The sequence below is a fragment of the Oncorhynchus kisutch genome, unplaced genomic scaffold, assembly GCF_002021735.2.
Source record: "Oncorhynchus kisutch isolate 150728-3 unplaced genomic scaffold, Okis_V2 Okis06b-Okis10b_hom, whole genome shotgun sequence".
Classification (NCBI taxonomy): domain Eukaryota; kingdom Metazoa; phylum Chordata; class Actinopteri; order Salmoniformes; family Salmonidae; genus Oncorhynchus; species Oncorhynchus kisutch.
The window spans coordinates 1,754,984-1,776,022 of NW_022261983.1; the positions used below are offsets into that span (position 1 = coordinate 1,754,984).

General features: G+C 45.9%; 1 protein-coding gene across 1 annotated transcript in view; it reads left to right on the top strand.

The window, feature by feature from the left end:
* cep112 (centrosomal protein 112) overlaps window positions 1–21,039 on the top strand; it is a 221,621-nt gene that overhangs the window by 72,887 nt on the left and 127,695 nt on the right. The window lies entirely within an intron of this gene.

Below are 21,039 nucleotides of genomic sequence, written 5' to 3' on the forward strand. Positions count from 1 at the left end.
CCCTCAGAACAGCCTCGATTCATTGGGGCATGGACACTACAAGGTGTTGAAAGTGTTTCACAGGTGTTCTTAATGTTTTGTATACTGTGTATAACGTAGTAGATCCATATAGCCCATCTATCCTATTTACAAAGAACTGAAGACAGAAACTGATAAATTGGGAACAACTGGACAGCAACATAATGAACTAAAGCACTGATCATTGGGAACGAAATCAGAACGACTGCTAAGGCTTGATCCATAAATTAAATAGCTAGCCTACAAAAGCATACTTGATTTTCAAAAATTCACAATTTCCGTAATGTTGCATACTATTATACAACAAAAATGTGCATACTCAAACAGCTGACTATTTAGGATGCAAGTATGGGTATTTGGATACAGCCAGTGTGTCCTCCAGATGTGTAGTTAGCAGGGGTTAATGGCTGAACCCGGGGATCACTGAGGCCGCACTGGAAGACATGGAAGTGGTTAGGACTAGAAAGAGGCCTGCCAGAGAGAGAGAAGAGCGCCTTGGCATACCTGGCCACTCTATTTCATCTCAATTAGGCTTTCTTTCGTTTTCTCTCATTCTCTCGTCCCTCTCTTTCTTTCATTCTTGTTCTCTTACTCTCTCCCTCTCCCTCCCTCCCTCTCTTTGTCTGGAATTAGTAAGAACCGCAGCAGCCTCGTTTGACATGTTATACAGTCTGACATGTCACCCACCCTGCGATCCTTCCCACCTATGATGTCATTGGTTTTGTTTGTTTACTTGTCTGTTGGCCGTAGCCTGTGAGATTCCACACCGCTACTTTTCTATCCTCACTTCATACTGCATCGGTTGTAGTCATCACGTCGTATGCCCATATTTGGCAAGTCTGTTAACGAGCAGGTGACCTCATCTGTGACAAGGGGCTGTGGGAGGAGCCAGGGCTTTGGCTACGTCCCAATACTCTAACATGGCCTCATTTCCTGAATAATTTTACTTGAGACCATTGATGTAACATCTTTGAATGGTCAAAAATATTATAATGTCGAACCAAATATGGGCTTTTCCTTTACTGCCCTTTACTGCCCATGCACCCCTCCCATCTCATCCCCCCTGCACCTCTCCTTCCATCCCGCCCTTCCTCTTTCCATTCCTCGTACATTTCTCCCTCTCTCCATCCCTCCCACCAGATGTTTGGCTGACTGAGCTCCTCCTATCAGGCATTCCCTCCTTTCCTCCTCTCCTTTCCTCAGTCTGCTATCGTTCCATTACAGTAGAGTACAGTCAGAGCTGACAGGCTAGGCAGGGCCAGGTCTAATCCAGGGCCTCCTAATGCTGCATGCATTCCTCACACTAATTAATACCATACATTACCTCATTACTGGCTCATACACAGATTACACTTCCTCTAATGAAAGTAGAATGTGTTCTGCACAATTAAAAGCTCACACAATCTAATCTCACTCAATCCTAACGGCCCGGAACGCAGCCCCAGTCCCAATTCTAGCCCCAGCCTCAGCTCCTGCCCCAGACCAAGTCTCAGCCTTAACCTCAGCCCCCCCAGTCTCCTAATGGCCCCGGAACACAGCCCTGCCCCAGACCAAGTCTCAGCCTTAACCTCAGCCCCCCCAGTCTCCTAATGGCCCCGGAACACAGCCCTGCCCCAGACCAAGTCTCAGCCTTAACCTCAGCCCCCCAGTCTCCTAATGGCCCCGGAACACAGCCCTGCCCCAGACCAAGTCTCAGCCTTAACCTCTGCCCCCCAGTCTCCTAATGGCCCCGGAACACAGCCCTGCCCCAGACCAAGTCTCAGCCTTAACCTCAGCCCCCCAGTCTCCTAATGGCCCCAGCCTCAGCTCCTGCCCCAGACCAAGTCTCAGCCTTAACCTCAGCCCCCCAGTCTCCTAATGGCCCCAGCCTCAGCTCCTGCCCCAGACCAAGTCTCAGCCTTAACCTCAGCCCCCCAGTCTCCTAATGGCCCCGGAACACAGCCCTGCCCCAGACCAAGTCTCAGCCCTAACCTCCGCCCCCCAGTCTCCTAATGGCCCCGGAACACAGCCCTGCCCCAGACCAAGTCTCAACCTTAACCTCAGCCCCCCAGTCTCCTATTGGCCCCGGAACACAGCCCTGCCCCAGACCAAGTCTCAGCCCTAACCTCCGCCCCCCAGTCTCCTAATGGCCCCGGAACACAGCCCTGCCCCAGACCAAGTCTCAACCTTAACCTCAGCCCCCCAGTCTCCTAATGGCCCCGGAACACAGCCCTGCCCCAGTCCAAGTCTCAGCCCTAACCTCCGCCCCCAGTCTCCTAATGGCCCCGGAACACAGCCCTGCCCCAGACCAAGTCTCAGCCCTAACCTCAGCCCCCAGTCTCCTAATGGCCCCAGAACACAGCCCTGCCCCAGACCAAGTCTCAGCCTTAACCTCTGCCCCCCAGTCTCCTAATGGCCCCGGAACACAGCCCTGCCCCAGACCAAGTCTCAGCCCTAACCTCCGCCCCCAGTCTCCTAATGGCCCCGGAACACAGCCCTGCCCCAGACCAAGTCTCAGCCCTAACCTCAGCCCCCAGTCTCCTAATGGCCCCAGAACACAGCCCTGCCCCAGACCAAGTCTCAGCCCTAACCTCTGCCCCAGTCTCCTAATGGCCCCGGAACACAGCCCTGCCCCAGACCAAGTCTCAGCCCTAACCTCTGCCCCAGTCTCCTAATGAGATCCAGTCAAGCCTGTTTACCGTACTCTACTCTCAACTAGGGCTGTGGCCGTCATGACATTTTTTCAGCCGGTAATTGTCAAGCAAATAACTGCCGGCCTCCCGGTAATTGACCGTTAATTAACATAAACACATTTAGCATCTTCTGACTTCCACACATAGCCTACAAGCCACTGATGCAGATCTTTGGAACATCTACATTTTTTTTGAAGTATAAGATATCCATGTAATATAGCCTACACCTTCACAATAAAGCCATTAAATATTTTAGACAGGTCTAAAGAAGCATGATATGAATAAAATGTAGTCTAGTTCAGAAGAACACAATAGCATACTCTATTATGTTAAGCCCTGATCTGACTATGCGATATGGCTGTGGGCTACACTAGTTCATTTAGCAGACAAGATTTGCTTAGAATTCCTTGGAATTATTCTATATTATTATATAGTATGAAGAATACAATTGAACATAGGATATTTTATCCAAATGATTCGAGAGGGTGCGCACATGCAGCTATTTTGTGTTGAGCGGTTAACAAAGAAACTGGTACTCCTATATGCTTCATTTAGAGTTATTTATATAACCTTAGTTGTGATACACATGTTGGGCTATATGTTTTGATTTTTAATACATTCTAAGGCTACGTGATGCGACTCTAATGATGATTTGAAAAAATCGCATGAAAGTCTTGAGCTCTGCTTAGTTTTTTTTGCGCAGTCTGTACACACTTCATCAGTCTCTCATTCACAATTTGAGTACTTAATAATGCCTTGAATTTCCTGGAGCATCCCCTTTGTGTCCCCCCTAAAATAAATATATGCCTTTAGTAATTAGAATTCCCCTCTCCCGGCTGCGTGCTCCACCACCTCTTTCTCACAGGCTACAAGTGAAGACAGACACATCGGGGAACGCAACTGTGCACGTCCTTATTCAATTCCGATGTTGCATATTAAAGATATTAGAAAAACTGTCCACATTTATTTTTCATCAGCCCACAAGATGAGTAGGCCTAACGAACAGCAAAAGCACTAGCCTATGTCAATCTACTATCCCCCATAGTACAAAAGTTGGCCTATTGTACTCTGTGCCAGAAATAAATATTCCAAACATAGTCTGGGACTGTTGTGGGATGCGATAAATCCCAAATGAATACAACCGCTGACGCAACAGATGAGAACATTTAGCAAAAATGTTGATAAACTATTTGGCTATTTCTTCACATCATAAGCGCAGCAATGTGCACACGGCAGTAGGCTATAAGCGCAAATATTCCACTAGCAGGAAAACCGCAAATGCGATTATGCATGTAATTCTTTTATTATAAAGGTGAATTTCTATGTTGAAAAATATCTTCCCCAAACTTGAAACTCACACAGCGGCTCTACATTCATTCTAATGCGGATGAATGTGCTTAATTTTAAGAAGTTTTTTGGCCACTTTAGTTGTGACACAAACCTCATCAAAACTTATAGACCTATGGGCTAGGCTACATGAGGTATGCGACTATGATTTGAAAAAGTCGCAAAAAAAGCATGCGCTGTTCCTTGCCTTAAGTTGGGCATCATTCACCAGTGATAATATATCATTCATATACTAAACAATATATGTATGCAATTTCTTTTGATTTAGAATGGACCATTATCATGTACCTGTCTCGAAACAGGGGCAGCGGAAAAAATACATGTCTTCTATGAACTTAAATAGCAAATGGAGGACCCTTTTCAAGTGGTTCATTTTCCTGCCAGCTAGGTAGGCTATACTTCTGTATAGTAGGCCTAGCCTCTAGAAAGCTGATGAGTTCCTCCTCTTTTTAATAGAGGCCATCAATCTGTTTTCTCACGCAATTGCATAGCCTATAGAAATGTTTACGCAACATGAGCTCATGGTCTGTCATGAAGTATTTGATTAGATTTTCGATTACATTTGCATTGATGTCAGAGTGGGACAATAGCGTGCTGAGTACCAGGCAGTTAGTACGTTTGGCAGGCTACTAATGACCATCAGCAGCATCAGAGCTTGGAGGAGCTTAATTACCGTGACTAAACGGTCCCATGGAATTTGACTGCCGTCATGACTCGTGACCGCCGGTGTGGAAGTAATACAGTCACCGTAACAGTCCTACTGTCACATGCTTTGTAAACAACAGGTGTAGACATAACAGTGAAATGCTTACTTACGGGCCCTTCCCAACAATGCAGAGAGAAAGAAAATAGAAATAATAGAAAATAAAAGTAATAATAAAAATATGAGTAATGATAATATGGCTAAATACATGGGGTACCAGTACAATGTCAATGTGCAGCGCACGAGGTAATTGAGGTAGATATGTTTTTATTTATTTAACTAGGCAAGTCAGTTTAGAACAAATTCTTATTTACAATGACAGCCTACCCCGGCCAAACCTGGACGACACTGGGCCAATTGTGCGCTGCTCTATGGGACTTCCAATCACGGCCGGATGTGAAACAGTAATCTTGAAAATGTGAGGAATGTGTGTTTCTATGATTTTAATGTGAGTTCTACACCTGACATGTGAGTTTGATGTGGTTATTAGGCAGGAAATGCATTGAGGCTATTGTCAGGTAAAAACCCATTGATTTCTCAGTCCTTTACATTCCACTGAGATCTGAATCGACACATTATTCATATCGCTCAGTTCCAAGGACAAATATTCCCTGTGAAGACTAGACGGTAATAAAGGCGCATTTTAATGCAGATTCGCTTGACAGAATGAATACATTCTCCTATCATCTGTCACTGGTGTCCCAGACACGTGAGCGGATGTGAGAGAGGACGCATTTGATGAGGCAGCAGATGTAAATCTGGACGCATAAATTATCACTCTGCTCGGTGACAAGCGGGCCGGTCTCTCATTAGTGTTAAACAGTTAGAAATAGTGAGTGTCGCGTCAGAGCTCAGAGCTAATTAATTAAGAACTCAGTCTGGTAGGGTGAGAAGGAACGCCCTGCACACACACAGATGCATTCGCACGCACGCACTGGAAAGATTTAGCAGTGGCCATAAGATCCTCAAAGTTACACAGCTGCACCATTGAGAGCATTTAGTGCGTACGGCCAAGTACATTACTGGGGCCAAGCCCCCTGCTATCCAGGACCTCTATACTAGGTCGTGTCAGAGAAAGGCCCAAAAAATTGTCAGACTCCAGCCACCCACGTCATAGACTGTTCTCTTTGCTACCGAACGGAAAGCGGTACCAATGCACCAAGTCTGGAACCAACAGGACCCTGAACAGCTTCTACCCCCAAGCCATTAGACTGCTAAAGAGTTAGTGTGGGTAGCTTTTTGGTTAACTATTTAACTATCTGCAGTGACCTGTTTTACACTAACTTTTTTGACTCATCACGTACGCTGCTGCTACTGTTTATTATCTCTCCTGTTGCCTAGTCACTTTAGTCCTAGCATCTCAGTGCTAGAGGCGTCTCAACCCTGCTTCGATTCCAGGCTGTATCACAACCAGCCGTGATTGGGAGTCCCATAGGGCGGCGCACAATTGGCCCAGCGTCGTCACGGTTAGAGTTTGGCCGGGGTAGACCGTCAGTGTAAATAATAATTTGTTCTTAACTGACTTGCCTAGTTAAATAAAGGTTAAATAAAATAAATATGTACCTCAATTACCTCGTGCCCTGCACATTGACTTTGTACTGATACCCCATGTATTTAGTCATGTTATCATTACTCATTGTATATTTAGTATTACTTTTATTTTCTATTATTTCTCTATTTTCTTTCTCTGTGCATTGTTGGGAAGGGCCCGTAAGTAAGCATTTCACTGTTATGTCTACACCTGTTGTTTACCAAGCATGTGATGAATAACATTTGATTAAATTAGAAAATGTAATTTGACACACACACACACACACACATATACACACACACACACACAATGAGAGTCTGATGTGATGTCTGCTACCTACTTGCTGCCGTGGCAACAGTGAAGGCCTTCAAAGATGATCCAGGAGAACTTCAAAGCCACAGCAGGACTGCACGCAGGTGTGTGTGTGTTTGTGTGTTCAGTGGCTGATAGAGGAGATGGGAGGATGAGAGATGAAATTAAACAAGTTTAAACCTCTCGACATGCCCAACAGGCGCTTGGGTTTATACCTTAGACAGGCTGGCATCTTTGTAGATTGTGTGCACTGTGCAAACATGGATATGTGTGTGTTTGGGTCCTTTTTTATCACACCATGTTTCATTGTGGATCCAACTAAAGTATTCCGACGTGTGTCTCCGTGTGTTTCTGCATAAACACTTTACTTTCTGCGTAAACGCGGGACAGCGGCAGCAGGTATTTTGTTTGTTTGGGATCAGGAGAGTTGTTTGTAAAAGGAAGGTGTGATCTACACTCCTCTGAACCCTCCCAAAGTAAAGAAGACAAGGAAAACCTCTATCCCGCCATGCAAATGAGCATGGCTGCATCAGTTAGATTTCTATGTCCGTGTCGCTATAGCAACAACATAAAGAACTACAAAGCAGAAAAGAAAACCCGTTTTCTATCTCTTCTTTCATCCCAGTGCCGTTCAGATCATTAGCATAGAGATGGAGGGATGTGCTGGGGACAGAGAAATGGGAGAGGAGGAGAGATACATAGGCAGCCTGCTCTCCAGATGAGCTGCCTCCACAACAATGAGCTCCTAATGGCAGTGGAACATCAACAATAACATCAACTAAATGCTAATGAAAGGAGAGAAACAACACACCCTGCCTCAGTGCCTCCACCCTAGCATTTCCATCTATCTTAAGAATCTGGCTCCTTGGCTGGGGGTGATGGGGCTGCTGGATGGAGGGGTCCAGGGAAGGTGGGGATGGAAAGTATGGATCTGTGAAATGGATCTTGGGTAATGGAAAGCTCTACGTGACTCAATAGTGGAAGTCCCCTGGTGGCAATATAGACTGGCCTAGGTTGAAAGAGGGTTGTTACCACAGCTCAATACTTTACACCAGAACAAAGGTTTAAGGAACTAGTGGGACCTGATCAACTGTTTAGATATGTTGAGTGCCTGATTGGGATGTGATTCCATCTGTGGAAAGGCCTACTACATTCAGGTTAACTAAATCAGTCACAAAGTAAGAGAGGTATTCCGTGTAAAATTGTCTCTTTTCAAATCAAATGCTTCGTAAACAACAGGTGGAGACTAACAGCAAAATGCTTACTTATGGGCCCTTCCCAACAATGCAGAGAGAAAAATTATAGAAAGATATGAGTCGGGCCTAATTCATTCATGAAAACCCAATTCTCACATTTTAGAAGCTAAAATCCCATGAATAATTTAATATTCTAACATTTAAATTTAACAACAATTCCATGTGAATCCGATAATTCTGATGTGTAGACTTTCCACTGTATGTAGTGCATCTACCTCCATTACCTAGTACCCCTGCACATCGACTCTGTACAGGTACCCCGTGTATATAGCCACGTTATCATTACTCATTGTGTATTTATTCCTTGGGTGTGGCCCGCCCATGGGTTGTAAACTATGAAACACACCCATTTTCTCCCTCCACTATCACCACTTTGCTGGTGAGACGTTGTTGTTCCTAGATGTTTCCACTTCACAATAACAGCACTTACAGTTGACCGGGGCAGCTCTAGCAGGGCAGAAATTTGACGAACTGACTTGTTGGAAAGGTGGCATTATATGACGGTGCCACGTTGAAAGTCACTGAGCTCTTCAGGAAGGCCATTCTAATGCCAATGTTTGTCTATGGAGATTGCATGGCGGTGTGCTCAATTTTATACACCTGTCTGCAATGGGCGTGGCTGAAATAGCCAAATCCACAAATTTGAAGGTGTGTCCACATACATTTGTATATACAGTGGCCTCCAAAATTAATGGTACCACTGACTGGCAATGTACAAACAATACTTAAAAATATATATTAACTATAATTATAGAGAGAAACTCAAAATACCAACAGAAATACTGTGCTTTATTAATGTTTCAATGGAGCCCACCAAAATCATTTAGACTCCACCTCCACCACCTCCAAACCATCAGACTCCACCTACACAACCACAGGCTCTTTGGAAGGGTTGCCAGAAGAAAGTCCTTTCTGACCCCAAGACACCGAATGTCATTTAAATTATGACTGGAAGAAGGTGCTCTGGTCAGATGAGACCAAAATTGAACCTTTTGGTCAGATACAGCATCGGCATGTTTGGCGTCAAAACAGAGATGCATACAAGGAGAGGCACCTCATACTCACGGTGAAATATGGTGGTGGGTTAGTGGTGTTTTGGGGCTGTTTTAATTCCAGAGGTCCAGAGGCACTGGTTAAGATTGATGGCATAATGAATTCCACCATGTATCAGGCAATTTTGGCTGACAATCTGGTTGCCTCTGCCAGAAGGCTGGGACTTGGCCATATGTGGACTTTCCAACAATGACCCTAAACATACCTCAAGATCCACCCACAAATGGTTCTGTGACAACAAAGTCAATGTTCTGCCATGGCCATCTCAGTTTCCAGACCTCAATCCAATCGAAAACCGGTGGGCTGAGTTGAAGAGGGCTGTTGATAAGCACAAACCCAAGAATGTGAAGGATCTTGAAAGGATCTGCATAGAAGAATGGTCCATTATCACTCCCAAATGTGTTCCTTTAACCTTGTGGAACATTACAGGAAAATACTCTATGCTGTTATTCTTGCCAGAGGTGGTTGTACTAAATGAGGAGTGCCAATAATTGAGGAGTGCCAATGATTTTGGTGAAATCTATTTTGTATTAAATAATTGTATGATTTTGGATGGTTCCATTGAAACATTAATAAAGTACTGTATTTCTCACATGTTGGTGTTTTGAGTTTCTCTCTAATTATATTGTTTATACACTGCTCAAAAAAATAAAGGGAACACTTAATAAAGGAACACTTAAACAACACAATGTAACTCCAAGTCAATCACACTTCTGTGAAATCAAACTGTCCACTTAGGAAGCAACACTGATTGACAATAAATTTCACATGCTGTTGTGCAAATGGAATAGACAACAGGTGGAAATCATAGGCAATTAGCAAGACACCCCCAATAAAAGGTGGTGACCACAGGCCACTTCTCAGTTCCTATGCTTCCTGGATGATGTTTTGGTCACTTTTGAATGCTGGCAGTGCTTTCACTCTAGTGGTAGCATGAGACGGAGTCTACAACCCACACAAGTGGCTCAGGTAGTGCAGCTCATCCAGGATGGGACATCAATGCGAGCTGTGGCAAGAAGGTTTGCTGTGTCTGTCAGCGTAGTGTCCAGAGCATGGAGGCTCTACCAGGAGACAGGCCAGTACATCAGGAGATGTGGAGGAGGCCGTAGGAGGGCAACAACTCAGCAGCAGGACCGCTACCTCCGCCTTTGTGCAAGGAGGAGCAGGAGGAGCACTGCCAGAGCCCTGCAAAATGACCTACCAGGCCACAAATGTGCATGTGTCTGCTCAATCGGTCAGAAACAGACTCCATGAGGGTGGTATGAGGGCCCGACGTCCACAGATGGGGGTTGTGCTTACAGCCCAACACCGTGCAGGACGTTTGGCATTTGCCAGAGAACACCAAGATTGGCAAATTCGCCACTGGCGCCCTGTGCTCTTCACAGATGAAAGCAGGTTCACACTGAGCACATGTGACAGACATGACAGAGTCTGGAGACGCCGTGGAGAACGTTCTGCTGCCTGCAACATCCTCCAGCATGACCGGTTTGGCGGTGGGTCAGTCATGGTGTGGGGTGGCATTTCTTTGGGGGGCCGCACAACCCTCCATGTGCTCGCCAGAGGTAGCCTGACTGCCATTAGGTACCAAGATGAGATCCTCAGACCCCTTGTGAGACCATATGCTGGTGCGGTTGGCCCTGGGTTCCTCCTAATGCAAGACAATGCTAGACCTAATGTGGCTGGAGTGTGTCAGCAGTTCCTGCAAGAGGAAGGCATTGATGCTATGGACTGGCCCGCCGGTTCCCCAGACCTGAATCCAATTGAGCACATCTGGGACATCATGTCTCGCTCCATCCACCAACGCCACGTTGCACCACAGACTGTCCAGGAGTTGGCGGATGCTTTAGTCCAGGTCTGGGAGTAGATCCCTCAGGAGACCATCCGCCACCTCATCAGGAGCATGCCCAGGTGTTGTAGGGAGGTCATACAGGCACGTGGAGGCCACACACACTACTTAAGTCTCATTTTGACTTGTTTTAAGGACATTACATAAAAGTTGGATCAGCCTGTAGTGTGGTTTTCCACTTTAATTTTGAGTGTGACTCCAAATCCAGACCTCCATGGGTTGATAAATTTGATTTCCATTGATCATTTGTGTGTTATTTTGTTGTCAGCACTTTCAACTATGCAAAGAAAAAAGTATTTAATAAGAATATTTCATTCATTCAGATCTAGGATGTGTTATATTAGTGTTCCCTTTATTTTTTTGAGCAGTGTATTTTTTAAAGTATTGTTTGTGCATTGCCAGTATTTTTGGAGCCCACTGTACAGTGTATGTACATATAGGTAGGGATAAGGGACTAGGCAACAGGATAGATAATAAACAGTAACAGCAGCATATGTGATTAGTCAGAAAGGGTCAGTGCAGATAGTCCGGGTAGTTATTGGTTAACTATTTAGCAGTCTTATGTCTTGGGGGTAGAACCTGTTAAGGGTCCTATTGGTTCTAGACTTGGTGCAGAGTTTATTTCAATGAGACTACACTGTATAAATAAAGGTTCAACAGTAAAAAAAAATATATGGTTCTGTTTCCTTCAGGGCTGTTAGCCATTCATTACAATAGTTTTGCCAACTAATGCTCATTATGTAAATATCTGTACACGTGGGTTTAGTGCATGGATGATTTTGCATACTATGGCAACTTCTTGAATGATATATGAATCCAAAGTGGTATAAATGCATAGCAGAGATGGGAGAATCCCCTCCAGATATGGAATACCTCTGCTTTCCTCTCTGGATCCCCTTTATGCATTTCCTCCCACTGCTGTTCCTCCCACCGCTGTTCCTACCACTGCTGTTCCTTCCTCCGCTGTTCCTCCCTCTGCTCCTCCATAGAGCTGCATCTGCAACTATTTACATGCGGTCCCCAGTGACTGTTACAGGCATCTCAGTAGCCTCCTCCTCTTTCTATAGGCGCTGCAATGAAGCAAAGACGGGATGTATGGCAAGTTATCTTGTTCCCTAGTGGCCATTGACTAGTTAGGACTGTGGCTTGTACAGTTGTTTTTATACATAATAAACAGAATGGGAGTTGGAAGTCATCCCTGTGGCACACCTTTATTCACAGTTATCACTGAGGCTGAGGTGGAGTGGCAAACTCGATATCACACAGGCCTTTAGCCTGATCTGCCCAACAACAGGCCTGTATCTTAATCCACACACACCATCACCATTACCCTCCTGCTCTGCTGTCTGCATACAGGCCTCTCAGATAGTCAGTTACTTGTCTCTTGCAGTTCTCATTTCTCCTCTCTTTCTCTCTTAAAGCTCAGACAGATTTTTGGACCACAAGATGAGTTCCTCTGTATTCTCTCTCTCTGGTCTCATAGCTCGGCATATTTGCATGTCAGCTCTGAAGCCTCCAAGCTCGATGGTCTTCTCAGACTGCCATCTCTCTCTCTTGGGAAAGGAATGAACAAATATGCTGTTTCATTTTTTCTTCTGAGGGTGTTGAATATTTCAGTTTAGCATTTTCTCTCTTTTATATGCTCCCTCTTTTTTCAGGATGGGCCTTTGATGTGTCTGTGGATTCGTTATCATTCTGTTTGCATGAGCTCAGACACACGCACACACACACACTGCCTGGCATATGCTGGACCAGACCAGATGTGTCCATATACAGATTCCACATGTTTGTGTGTGTGTGTGTCTACCCTGCAGTCAGACACTCCACCCACATGCAGTACATTACATTGAGGACATTCTGTGCACACATGATGATTAAAGTACAGAACAGCTCATTGATTGAGTTGGCCTGGACTAGCCTGGACAGCATGCTATACTACCAGTAATCACAAAGGTCTTCTCTTTCTCAATCAGCTTCATAGTAGTAGAAGACAAACCTCAATAGAAGGATGGTAACTGGCTGTGTCCCATGATGGTGGAGGGCTCCGTAACGGAGGGTGTGTGCTTGAGGGGAGACATTGTGTGTGAGCACGTGTATGGGTATATGTGATGCATACAGTATGTGTGTGTGTGCACGTGTATGGGTGTGTGTGATGCATACAGTATGTGTGTATGTGATGCATACAGTATGTGTGTATGTCAAATCAAATCAAATCAAATTTTATTTGTCACATACACATGGTTAGCAGATGTTAATGCGAGTGTAGCGAAATGCTTGTGCTTCTAGTTCCGACAATGCAGTAATAACGAACAAGTAATCTAACTAACAATTCCAAAAAAACTACTGTCTTATACACAGTGTAAGGGGATAAGGAATATGTACATAAGGATATATGAATGAGTGATGGTACAAAGCAGCATAGGCAAGATACAGTAGATGATATCGAGTACAGTATAACATATGAGATGAGTATGTAAACAAAGTGGCATAGTTAAAGTGGCTAGTGATACATGTATTACATAAGGATGCAGTCGATGATAGAGTACAGTATATACATATGCATATGAGATGAATAATGTAGGGTAAGTAACATTATATAAGGTAGCATTGTTTAAAGTGGCCAGTGATATATTTACATAATTTCCCATCAGTTCCCATTATTAAAGTGGCTGTCATTGACAGTGTGCTGGCAGCAGCCACTCAATGTTAGTGGTGGCTGTTTAACAGTCTGATGGCCTTGAGATAGAAGCTGTTTTTCAGTCTCTCGGTCCCAGCTTTGATGCACCTGTACTGACCTCGCCTTCTGGATGACAGCGGGGTGAACAGGCAGTGGCTCGGGTGGTTGATGTCCTTGATGATCTTTATGGCCTTCCTGTAGCATCGGGTGGTGTAGGTGTCCTGGAGGGCAGGTAGTTTGCCCCCGGTGATGCGTTGTGCAGACCTCACTACCCTCTGGATAGCCTTACGGTTGAGGGCGGTGCAGTTGCCATACCAGGCGGTGATACAGCCCGCCAGGATGCTCTCGATTGTGCATCTGTAGAAGTTTGTGAGTGCTTTTGGTGACAAGCCGAATTTCTTCAGCCTCCTGAGGTTGAAGAGGCGCTGCTGCGCCTTCTTCACGATGCTGTCTGTGTGAGTGGACCAATTCAGTTTGTCTGTGATGTGTATGCCAAGGAACTTAAAACTTGCTACCCTCTCCACTACTGTTCCATCGATGTGGATAGGGGGGTGTTCCCTCTGCTGTTTCCTGAAGTCCACAATCATCTCCTTAGTTTTGTTGACGTTGAGTGTGAGGTTATTTTCCTGACACCACACTCCGAGGGCCCTCACCTCCTCCCTGTAGGCCGTCTCGTCGTTGTTGGTAATCAAGCCTACCACTGTTGTGTCGTCCGCAAACTTGATGATTGAGTTGGAGGCGTGCGTGGCCACGCAGTCGTGGGTAAACAGGGAGTACAGGAGAGGGCTCAGAACGCACCCTTGTGGGGCCCCAGTGTTGAGGATCAGAGGGGTGGAGATGTTGTTGCCTACCCTCACCACCTGGGGGCGGCCCGTCAGGAAGTCCAGTACCCAGTTGCACAGGGCGGGGTCGAGACCCAGGGTCTCGAGCTTGATGACGAGCTTGGAGGGTACTATGGTGTTGAATGCCGAGCTGTAGTCGATGAACAGCATTCTCACATAGGTATTCCTCTTGTCCAGATGGGTTAGGGCAGTGTGCAGTGTGGTTGAGATTGCATCGTCTGTGGACCTATTTGGGCGGTAAGCAAATTGGAGTGGGTCTAGGGTGTCAGGTAGGGTGGAGGTGATATGGTCCTTGACTAGTCTCTCAAAGCACTTCATGATGACGGATGTGAGTGCTACGGGGCGGTAGTCGTTTAGCTCAGTTACCTTAGCTTTCTTGGGAACAGGAACAATGGTGGCCCTCTTGAAGCATGTGGGAACAGCAGACTGGTATAGGGATTGATTGAATATGTCCGTAAACACACCGGCCAGCTGGTCTGCGCATGCTCTGAGGGCGCGGCTGGGGATGCCGTCTGGGCCTGCAGCCTTGCGAGGGTTAACACGTTTAAATGTCTTACTCACCTCGGCTGCAGTGAAGGAGAGACCGCATGTTTTCGTTGCAGGCCGTGTCAGTGGCACAGTATTGTCCTCAAAGCGGGCAAAAAGTTATTTAGTCTGCCTGGGAGCAAGACATCCTGGTCCGTGACTGGGCTGGATTTCTTCCTGTAGTCCGTGATTGACTGTAGACCCTGCCACATGCCTCTTGTGTCTGAGCCGTTGAATTGAGATTCTACTTTGTCTCTGTACTGGCGCTTAGCTTGTTTGATAGCCTTGCGGAGGGAATAGCTGCACTGTTTGTATTCGGTCATGTTACCAGACACCTTGCCCTGATTAAAAGCAGTGGTTCGTGCTTTCAGTTTCACACGAATGCTGCCATCAATCCACGGTTTCTGGTTAGGGAATGTTTTAATCGTTGCTATGGGAACGACATCTTCAACGCACGTTCTAATGAACTCGCACACCGAATCAGCGTATTCGTCAATGTTGTTATCTGACGCAATACGAAACATCTCCCAGTCCACGTGATGGAAGCAGTCTTGGAGTGTGGAGTCAGCTTGGTCGGACCAGCGTTGGACAGACCTCAGCGTGGGAGCCTCTTGTTTTAGTTTCTGTCTGTAGGCAGGGATCAACAAAATGGAGTCGTGGTCAGCTTTTCCGAAAGGGGGGCGGGGCAGGGCCTTATATGCGTCGCGGAAGTTAGAGTAACAATGATCCAAGGTCTTTCCACCCCTGGTTGTGCAATCGATATGCTGATAAAATTTAGGGAGTCTTGTTTTCAGATTAGCCTTGTTAAAATCCCCAGCTACAATGGGTGTGTGTGATGCATACAGTATGTGTGTATGTGATGCATACAGTATGTGTGTATGTGCACGTGTATGTGTGTATGTGATGCAGTATGTGTGTATGTGCACGTGTGTGGGTGTGTGTGAGGCATACAGTATGTGTGTATGTGCACTTGTATGGGTGTGTGTGAGGCAAGGCGTCATGTGGTTTCAGAGGTCTGGAAAAAGACGGGAGCCCTGGAGCCTCCTGTCTGGCATGTGGCTAGGAGGAAGCCCTGTCATCCTTAAGACACTCACACTCTTCCTCTTCCTCTCCCTCTCTTTTCCCCTCTTTTTATCCCTTTAAGATGGCGGGATGAGAGGATGGCACATCTCTAATTTGATTCCTCTCTCCTTCCACTTCTCTGACCAGAAGCCATTTAAAGCCGTAGGCCACCGAGGAGCTGGCATCCGCCTCTTTCTTCTCCTCCTTCTCCTTCTCTCCGCCAGGCCTCCCTCCATCTTCTCTCTGCCCTCTCATCTCACCCCTTTCTCTGTGATTGATGGTGACTGACTGACTGCTGCTCCCTGTCTCACACACTCCCAGATACATATTTAGGCACACACACACACACACGGTCATTATGCACACACACACACACACACATATGGTCACACTCACTTCCTCAGATGGCCTCATGCGTTCATCTATATACAAATGTAAAGTGTTAAATACATGCTTATTACACACACACTTTCATACGCACACACTCAGTCACACAAACAAACAGGCTCGGAGTGACAACACTCTTCTCATGCTCACAACACACCCAACTTCTGTCTTCCTCTTTATTTGAAAGTTTCGATGAAGTTAATCCTGCTATTTCTGTCACATCCTTTCCTTCTCAGTGTTTACCTCTCTCTTTTCCTCCCGTCTTGTCAGCGCGACTTGCCTTTATATCCTTTTGTGTCTGGCTGCTTTGCACAGCACCCTGAAGCCAGTCATATTGCCTGATTAATAATTACAGAGTACACAACGGCGGGGGAAAAACCATTTCTGCCATCTTTGATGTCCGACATGAGAGAGACCAAAATTACAAAGAGACAGAGGAACGTTATGAAGAGGAGGAAAAAATGACTTCTTTTACTATTTTCTTTCTTTTTTTGTTGCCTCCTTTTCCCCCGTTGTTGTTGTTATTATTATCTTACTGTCTGGTGGTGCAGTAAATTAGGAAGGCAGTGGTGAGGGAAGAAATAATGTTTCTCCTTTTCTGTCTGTTCTTTTCCCAAAACATTACAAGACACACATCTACACACACTTGTGTGGGTGTCTGGCAGTGACCAATGACTCATCTTCACTCTGAGCATTAGACATAGACCTCGTCACAATGGCACCCTGTTCCCTACACACTGCACTACTTTAGACCAATGACAACCTGTTCCCGACACACTGCACTACTTTAGACCAATGGCACCCTGTTCCCTACACACTGCACTACTTTAGACCAATGACACCCTGTTCCCTACACACTGCACTACTTTAGACCAATGACACCCTGTTCCCTACACACTGCACTACTTTAGACCAATGGCACCCTGTTCCCTACACACTGCACTACTTTAGACCAATGGCACCCTGTTCCCTACACACTGCACTACTTTAGACCAATGACACCCTGTTCCCTACACACTGCACTACTTTAGACCAATGGCACCCTGTTCTCTACACACTACACTACTTTAGACCAATGACACCCTGTTCCCTACACACTGTACTACTTTAGACCAATGGCACCCTGTTCTCTACACACTGCACTACTTTAGACCAATGACACCCTGTACCCTACACACTACACTACTTTAGACCAATGACACCCTGTTCCCTACACATTGCACTACTTTAGACCAATGACACCCTGTTCCCTACACACTGCACTACTTTAGACCAATGGCACCCTGTTCCCTACACACTGCACTACTTTAGACCAATGGCACCCTGTTCCCTACACACTGCACTACTTTAGACCAATGACACCCTGTTCCCTACACACGGCACTACTTTAGACCAATGACACCCTGTTCCCTACACACTGCACTACTTTAGACCAATGGCACCCTGTTCTCTACACACTACACTACTTTAGACCAATGACACCCTGTTCCCTACACACTGCACTACTTTAGACCAATGGCACCCTGTTCTCTACACACTACACTACTTTAGACCAATGACACCCTGTTCCCTACACACTGCACTACTTTAGACCAATGGCACCCTGTTCTCTACACACTACACTACTTTAGACCAATGACACCCTGTTCCCTACACACTGTACTACTTTAGACCAATGGCACCCTGTTCTCTACACACTGCACTACTTTAGACCAATGGCACCCTGTTCCCTACACACTGCACTACTTTAGACCAATGGCACCCTGTTCCCTACACACTGCACTACTTTAGACCAATGACACCCTGTTCCCTACACACTACACTACTTTAGACCAATGACACCCTGTTCCCTACACACTACACTACTTTAGACCAATGGCACCCTGTTCCCTACACACTGCACTACTTTAGACCAATGACACCCTGTTCCCTACACACTGCACTATTTTAGACCAATGGCACCCTGTTCTCTACACACTACACTACTTTAGACCAATGACACCCTGTTCCCTACACACTGTACTACTTTAGACCAATGGCACCCTGTTCCCTACACACTACACTACTTTAGACCAATGACACCCTGTTCCCTACACACTGCACTACTTTAGACCAATGACACCCTGTTCCCTACACTACTTTAGACCAATGACACCCTGTTCCCTACACACTACACTACTTTAGACCAATGACATCCTGTTCCCTACACACTACACTACTTTAGACCAATGACACCCTGTTCCCTACACATTGCACTACTTTAGACCAATGACACCCTGTTCCCTACACACTACACTACTTTAGACCAATAACACCCTGTTCCCTACACACTACACTACTTTAGACCAATGACACCCTGTTCTCTACACACTGCACTACTTTAGACCAATGACACCCTGTTCCCTACACACTGCACTACTTTAGACCAATGGCACCCTGTTCTCTACACACTGCACTACTTTAGACCAATGACACCCTGTTCCCTACACACTGCACTACTTTAGACCAATGGCACCCTGTTCTCTACACACTACACTACTTTAGACCAATGGCACCCTGTTCCCTACACACTGCACTACTTTAGACCAATGACACCCTGTTCCCTACACACTGCACTATGACACCCTGTTCCCTACACACTACACTACTTTAGACCAATGACACCCTGTTCTCTACACACTGCACTACTTTAGACCAATGACACCCTGTACCCTACACACTACACTACTTTAGACCAATGACACCCTGTTCCCTACACATTGCACTACTTTAGACCAATGACACCCTGTTCCCTACACACTGCACTACTTTAGACCAATGGCACCCTGTTCCCTACACACTGCACTACTTTAGACCAATGGCACCCTGTTCCCTACACACTGCACTACTTTAGACCAATGACACCCTGTTCCCTACACACGGCACTACTTTAGACCAATGACACCCTGTTCCCTACACACTGCACTACTTTAGACCAATGGCACCCTGTTCTCTACACACTACACTACTTTAGACCAATGACACCCTGTTCCCTACACACTGCACTACTTTAGACCAATGGCACCCTGTTCTCTACACACTACACTACTTTAGACCAATGACACCCTGTTCCCTACACACTGCACTACTTTAGACCAATGGCACCCTGTTCTCTACACACTACACTACTTTAGACCAATGACACCCTGTTCCCTACACACTGTACTACTTTAGACCAATGGCACCCTGTTCTCTACACACTGCACTACTTTAGACCAATGGCACCCTGTTCCCTACACACTGCACTACTTTAGACCAATGGCACCCTGTTCCCTACACACTGCACTACTTTAGACCAATGACACCCTGTTCCCTACACACTACACTACTTTAGACCAATGACACCCTGTTCCCTACACACTACACTACTTTAGACCAATGGCACCCTGTTCCCTACACACTGCACTACTTTAGACCAATGACACCCTGTTCCCTACACACTGCACTATTTTAGACCAATGGCACCCTGTTCTCTACACACTACACTACTTTAGACCAATGACACCCTGTTCCCTACACACTGTACTACTTTAGACCAATGGCACCCTGTTCCCTACACACTACACTACTTTAGACCAATGACACCCTGTTCCCTACACACTGCACTACTTTAGACCAATGACACCCTGTTCCCTACACTACTTTAGACCAAGGACACCCTGTTCCCTACACACTACACTACTTTAGACCAATGACATCCTGTTCCCTACACTACTTTAGACCAATGACACCCTGTTCCCTACACACTACACTACTTTAGACCAATGACACCCTGTTCCCTACACATTGCACTACTTTAGACCAATGACACCCTGTTCCCTACACACTACACTACTTTAGACCAATAACACCCTGTTCCCTACACACTACACTACTTTAGACCAATGACACCCTGTTCTCTACACACTGCACTACTTTAGACCAATGACACCCTGTTCCCTACACACTGCACTACTTTAGACCAATGGCACCCTGTTCTCTACACACTGCACTACTTTAGACCAATGACACCCTGTTCCCTACACACTGCACTACTTTAGACCAATGGCACCCTGTTCTCTACACACTACACTACTTTAGACCAATGGCACCCTGTTCCCTACACACTGCACTACTTTAGACCAATGACACCCTGTTCCCTACACACTGCACTATGACACCCTGTTCCCTACACACTACACTACTTTAGACCAATGACACCCTGTTCTCTACACACTGCACTACTTTAGACCAATGACACCCTGTTCCCTACACACTGCACTACTTTAGACCAATGACACCCTGTTCCCTACACACTACACTACTTTAGACCAATGACACCCTGTTCCCTACACACTGCACTACTTTAGACCAATGACACCCTGTTCCCAACACTACTTTAGACCAATGACACCCTGTTCCCTACACACTACACTACTTTAGACCAATGACACCCTGTTCCCTACACATTGCACTACTTTAGACCAATGACACCCTGTTCCCTACACACTGTACTACTTTAGACCAATGGCACCCTGTTCTCTACACACTGCACTACTTTAGACCAATGGCACCCTGTTCCCTACACACTGCACTACTTTAGACCAATGGCACCCTGTTCCCTACACACTGCACTACTTTAGACCAATGACACCCTGTTCCCTACACACTGCACTATTTTAGACCAATGGCACCATGTTCTCTACACACTACACTACTTTAGACCAATGACACCCTGTTCCCTACACACTACACTACTTTAGACCAATGACACCCTGTTCCCTACACAC